This window comes from Pteropus alecto, unplaced genomic scaffold (genome assembly GCF_000325575.1).
Source record: "Pteropus alecto unplaced genomic scaffold, ASM32557v1 scaffold3, whole genome shotgun sequence".
In the NCBI taxonomy this organism is placed as follows: Eukaryota; Metazoa; Chordata; class Mammalia; order Chiroptera; family Pteropodidae; genus Pteropus; species Pteropus alecto.
Genome location: NW_006442484.1, coordinates 51,172,794 through 51,179,150, shown reverse-complemented (window position 1 = coordinate 51,179,150; position 6,357 = coordinate 51,172,794). Strand labels below are relative to the sequence as shown.

The 6,357-nt window shown below is 32.5% G+C and overlaps 1 protein-coding gene across 1 annotated transcript in view; it reads left to right on the top strand.

Annotated features, from left to right (window-relative positions):
- The window catches only part of NCKAP1 (NCK associated protein 1), an 89,067-nt gene that overhangs the window by 14,207 nt on the left and 68,503 nt on the right, over positions 1–6,357 (top strand). The gene's annotated exons all lie outside the window — the stretch shown is intronic.

Genomic DNA, 6,357 nt, shown 5'->3' with positions numbered 1-6,357 from the left:
TGCTTGAAAGTAGCTTTTATTTATCTAATTTTTTATTTTTTGATAGGCAAATTATATACATTGATTAAAGGCTTTTAGAGACAGTGTTCTTATCTCTGAAACTGGAAAAAATGAGCTATATTACCATTTTATTACACACAACATAAGATATTATTTCTTATACACCTCTTTTCTTTCAAGTTGCAACAGAGAGTAAGGTAATAGATATGTACATATTCCAAATGTTTGCATGACTAATTGGGGAGTTTTTTCATATAGTCATAAACTTAACTATTTTGAAGTTAATGTCTTCATAGAGCTTATATTGTTTTTAGTGATTAGGTTAAGTTTAAAAATATATTTGTTTAGTATTTTTATAATGGAGAAAACATTTCTGAAGATTAGGTAATATAACTATATGATAGTTTTGAGATCTTTATTATCCCATATTTTCTCAGATGGGAAATTTTTTTTAGTATATTGAAATAATAGCCTTTCAGAGTCTTCCTGATATGTTTACTTATCTTTTGGTAGTTCTTTATAATAATTACTATGAATAACTAACTAATTTTGCAAAATAAAGTTATTTTTTACCTTACCTTGGCTTTTTCATATAAATTTTATTGGCTTGGAAACTTTTCTGCATGTCTTCCTCTTTTATTTTTTTCTTTGATAGTCTCATTATAATCCTTGCTATCTTTTTTCTTTATGTACTAACTTAGTCTAAAAATTTCCTAAGTGAAGGTTAATAAAGGCCTCTCTTCGTTTTCATAGAAGATTATGTTTTATAATTAGTATATTAAGGTATCTCAGTTAGTTCCTAATTACAGATGTATGATTCAGAGCACACACTTTTTGAGAACATTGTCATTTGTATGAAGAACTCTTTTAGTTATAGACATAATTAGGTAACTTACCTGAGAGATTATATACTCAGTCTGAATGAGAAATGTTATAATGAAAATCTCTTTTACATTTAATTTCATGTAGCACACCTTTCATGGCTCGTAAAATCTGATATAAGCTCTTTCGAGAACTTTTTAACAGTAATTTGTGTGTTGTGTGTGTAAATTTCTGTGAGAGAGTAAGCATAGTTCCTAATTTTCTTAGAAAATTAGCCATCAATTAAGTATATAATCACTTTCATAACAGCAAAACTTTTGTTAAAGAGTAAATTAGGAATTTTGGCTGTTCTTGGTTTGCTTAGCAAATTGTTCATTATAATGCTGTTTTTTCCCCAGTAGTTTTACTTCCTTTCTCAAGTTTTGCTGTACAAAATTGATTTTTTAAATAATAGCTTGAGTGAGATGTTCACATATCACACAGTTCACCCATTTAAAGTATACAATTTGGTAGTTTTTAGTATATCCACAGAGTTATGTATCTAATACTACACTCAGTTTTAAGACATTTTCATCATCCCAGAAAGAAACCTTGGACCTATTAGCCAGCCACTCCTGCCAATTCCCCGGCCTATTCTGGAGCTTTTGTGTAAATAGAATCCTATAACGTGGTCTTTTGTGACTGGCTTGCTTTCTCTTAGCGTAAGGTTTTCAAGGTTTATCCAAGTTGTAGCATGTATCAGAACTTCATTTTGGTTTTTTCTGCCAAAAAATATTTCATTGTGTGGAAATATATTTTATTTACCATTCATCAGTTGATGGATGTTTGAGTTGTTCGTACTTTTTCAACTATTATGAATAATGCTTTTGTGTGAAAGTTGTGTAAACATATGTTTTCATTTTTTGTTGGATAGTATACCTGGGGCTTGAATTGCTAGGTCATGTGATGATTCTGTGTTTAACCTATAAAATCAGTTGTACAATGTTACTGAATATTGTGACTACTTGTACATCTGTTGTGTGTAATGAATACTATTCTATTTTTTTATCTGCTGAAGTACTATGTACTGGGTGTTTGTGATTTCAGTTTTGATATATGGTTAACCAATGTCACCATAATAATTTTTTTTGAAATGTGCCTGACAATATTCTTGTAAAAAGTTCCTAGCCAGCTTGAGTTGGAAAATGAGAAATGAGGAGTTCAGTTTTATTATTAAATTCCACAGAAGTAGTTAATGGAGGTTCAAGGACTGGGACTGACAGGAATATCTGAGATTGATAGGAGCTTGGAGATTTGGCTATTGTTGCACTGAAGAAATGGTATTGATATCATAGAAGGTTTTTTTCCCTCCTTATTCCTGGTCTTTGGGTCACTGTATAAATATATGCCACAGAGCATGCTTACTTTATCTCATGGATCAAGGAGAATTCCTGGTTAGCACTATTTCTGTTTTTATTCATGTCATACAAGAACCACTTGTCTCCAGTTTCAGAAAAGACATTGATAAAGAGATTGTTTCAGTGAAAAATTCAGTAAATTTTTTTTTAAGTTTCTAAAATAGATCTTTACAAAAGCCTAATCTTATTTTGCAGCCAAAAAATTGTTAATTTTTGATTATTTCTCTGGGAACTGCTCCCGCTTTCATACTTTTAAATCCTATTAGAAGCTGTGAGTACGTAGGTATCTGGTATACAACAAAGGAGGGCACTCTACTGACAGCTGAATTGGTCCCTATCATGGCTTCAACAGTGATGATGTTCAAATTAATGGGAAAATGATATAAATGACTGTCGAATATGTATCGAATCAGATCTTAACTCCCTAAGAATGAAGACATTGTTAGTGAGTAGAGTGCCACAGGAGTAATATAAGGATTCTGGACTGAGATACAGGCCGTTATTGAATTAAGTTTTCAAACTTATAGGGATATTTTGTTATAGATATTATCTTCTGTCTCAGTGAACACAGTATTATAGGATACTATGTAATAAATTATGTTTTTTATTTAAGTAGCTTACAAGGTCACTCAAGGAAAGACAAAGTAAAGCAACTTTAATTGGAAATAGAGTTGTTTCACAGACATAGTGTTAGAGTCTGTTTTTAAACACCATTTTATCACTAGTGCTTGGCACATAAGAGACACTAAATAAATTTGTGATGAGTGACTGAACCTACTTGATATGCTTTAACTTAGCTAGCTTTCATTTATGCAAACATTGTCTTAGATCTTTGTCACGATCCAAACTTATCACCTTTTTTAAACTTCATTATGTTTTTAGGTAAAAAATAACTGTACTTTGTAGTACAGCTATACAAATTCATCTCTGCTTTTTACTAAAAGTAACCTGAAAAAACGAGTAAGAGTTTCAGATTCTTAAAAACAAATGTGTTTTGGGGGTGGGCTGTTGATATTGGGCATGGTTGTAGGGAGGCCTTTGACGCATGCACTGTAATTTAGTTAGGAATTATAAAGAAAGGGTAAGGTAGCTAACTTTTTCAGAGTTAGTCTCTAAGAGGGCATTCTTTGTCTCGTCATGGCTTCCATTATGATGATGGTATACTCATTAAGAGAGTGATTTTGGAGTTGATAAACCAGAATTTGAGTTCTGGTCTTTCCATTTATTAGCTGATGATTTTGGGCAAAATCCTCATCTTCTGTGGCAAAGAATTAATAGACGTTGTCTAAAGTTGGTAAACAAATATATAAAAGAATAAGCATATTTCTTATAGTTCTAGAGGTAAACTCTGTAAGTTTTCTATATTACATCTCTGACTTTTCTTCTTGTTGCCCTTTAAATATGGGTATTTCTAAATGACCTTCTTCCCACCCACCCTTCCCAACAATATATATGTATGAAAACATTTACTCCCATGGCTTCAACTAGGTAATATACTATCTTCTGTGTTCTAGATCTGAATTTCAGCTACTCTTTGGACAGTTCCATAAGCTAGATAGCAAACTTTGAATCCATTATCAAACATATGATTATCCTCCATTTTGTTTCTCTGCATTGAGTGATTACCATCCACTTGGATACCTAAATTAGAACCTTCAGAAACGAAACCCCTTTGACTTATAAAATATCAGGGTGGTTATTTAGGGCTTGTCAGTTTTAATATCATAATGTCTCTTGAATTTATTTCTCCCCGTCAGATCTGCATCTCCTGATGGGACAAATACTATGGTAATCTAAACTGCTTTTCAAAGTTCCCAATCTCTCCTCCTGTTGCCTTCCCCTTCTCACTTACCCCAGCCTTCACTAGGCGAAGCAGAACAAAACAAAATTTAATATCTTTCTCTGTGGTACCTCACATCTCTGTTTCCCTGGACCATGCACTCATCTCTGATTCTCTATTGGTTAAGATGTAGTAGGCCAGCAAATAATACTTTGATTTTAAAAGTATTATTATCTTATAGTAAAATGGTACAAGTTTTGATGATGTACTTTGCTGCGAGTAAATATGTATGTCTGTGCGTATGTATGTATATATGTGTGTATGTATGTATATATGTATGTATGTATGTATGTATACATATATATGGGGAGGGGAAGTAGAGACTGACCCCTTAATGAAAACTTGAAGTATTTGAATACAGTGAGAACTATTTTATGTGTCAATATCCTTTTAAAAAGATATAATCAACATTCAGTTAATATTTCTTCCACATTTAATAGTCTTTAATTCAAGCTTGAATAAACAATAAATAAAAGGACCATCCCCTCATTAGAAGATAACAAGTGAGCCTTGCTTTGATATATTTTAAAAGTATTTGAAATGGGTCAAGTGCTTGCAGAGATTGCATCAGCATTAATGACCTAACTAAACTGGTCGAAATTTTAATTTTTACCAGAATAACATGAATACATGGTAGTGAATAGTCTAGAAGAATTTAAGATGAAAAGCAGGTATCTCCTACTCACTGTTTCTTACCCCAGTCATATTCTCAGAAAGTACTTCTGTTTTTAATACTTCTAGAGTTTACCTCCAGAACTATAAGGAATACGCTTATTCTTTTATTTATTTAATAGACAATGTCTGTTAATTCCTTGCTACAGAATATGAGGATTTAGCTCATTAAATTTCCTGCCATGACTTACCCTCTTCCCCCTTCCGAATGTTTGATAGTTTTTTTGTAAATTTTTTTGAATCATTAGATTTTCTTATAAGTTCAAATAATATGATATACTTAAATATATTTATAAACATTTAGTTGTATGTTTATATATAATATATTCCACATTAAAGTCAAATGGATTCTTCTAGAATTATTTCACAGTAAAATTTGTTTCATAGGTATAGCATAGCTTTTTGGAATTACAGCAGATCCTCTTATTACATAATTTCCTTCAACACCATTTTGTTATAATGTTGGTGAGATACTGTAGGAACTTAACTTTTATTTATATCAATTAGCCTGTGGTAAAATTGGTTTCATTATGTGTTGTTTTGCTTAAAGTCATAGAACCTATTGATGATATTCAGTGAGGACTTCCTGCACAGTTATGTGCCTTTATAGAATTCTTAAATTTATCCAGTCTAATAATCAAATCACCATTGTATATAAGTTTTTCTTTTCCCTTAGAGCAGCAATCCCCAGCCTTTTTGTCACCAGGGACTGGTGCTCCCATGAGAATTTAATACCTGATGATCTGAGATGGAGCCGAGGCAGTGATTCTAGAGCTGAGAAGTAGCTGCAAATACAGATGAAGCTTCATTATCTCACCCACCACTCACATCCTGCTGTGTGGTCCAGTTCCTATCAGGCCATGGATCGATACTGGTCCGTGGCCCGGTGGTTGGGGATCCCAGCTTTAGAACTCACTCTTCTATAACCCTCTGTCTTTTAGTTCTCCTCTGGACAGTTTGCATAAGTCTGCTGCTTTGCTTAGCTTTCATCTTGGGACATATTTCTCTTTATAGTTCAGAGTGTAATAGTTTTTACTTACGCTTTCTCATTGTTTTCATGGAGTTTGGGAATTTATGTATGAATGTATTTTTCAGCTTTCTTCATATTCTCAAGGATGCTTAAGATCCAAAAACATACGTTTTAAAATTACATTATTTTGTGAATCTTGTGCACTATATATTCTAATTACACTAAACTACAATCATAACCTCTTCAGCTTAAGAATGCTTTCTGTTTTCCTGCAAATGAGACTGCCAGTGAGCGTTATACTGTGATTCCATAGCATAGCCCCCCAAGGAGATGGATTTCTGTCATTTGCAGTCATCTTTCTATTTTCTTCAAATTTGTTGAAGTTATATCTTAGCTCAAGTGTTAGTTTTTCAGCTATCTTTCAGTTTATTAACCAATCTCTTTGCCTGCAGTCATGATTGTGATGTCTTTTACAATCACAAAGGATGTAATTGATACCAAATCACTTGCTGATATTTAATTTTTGTTTTCTTGGTCATTTCTTTGAAGGAGCATTTAGCCACTTTTAACATGGTACCCTTTGAGTACTTTTAGCATGGTATCTTATCATTTTTCATGGGATGTCCAGTCTTAACCTTTTGTCAAATCAAAAGTTA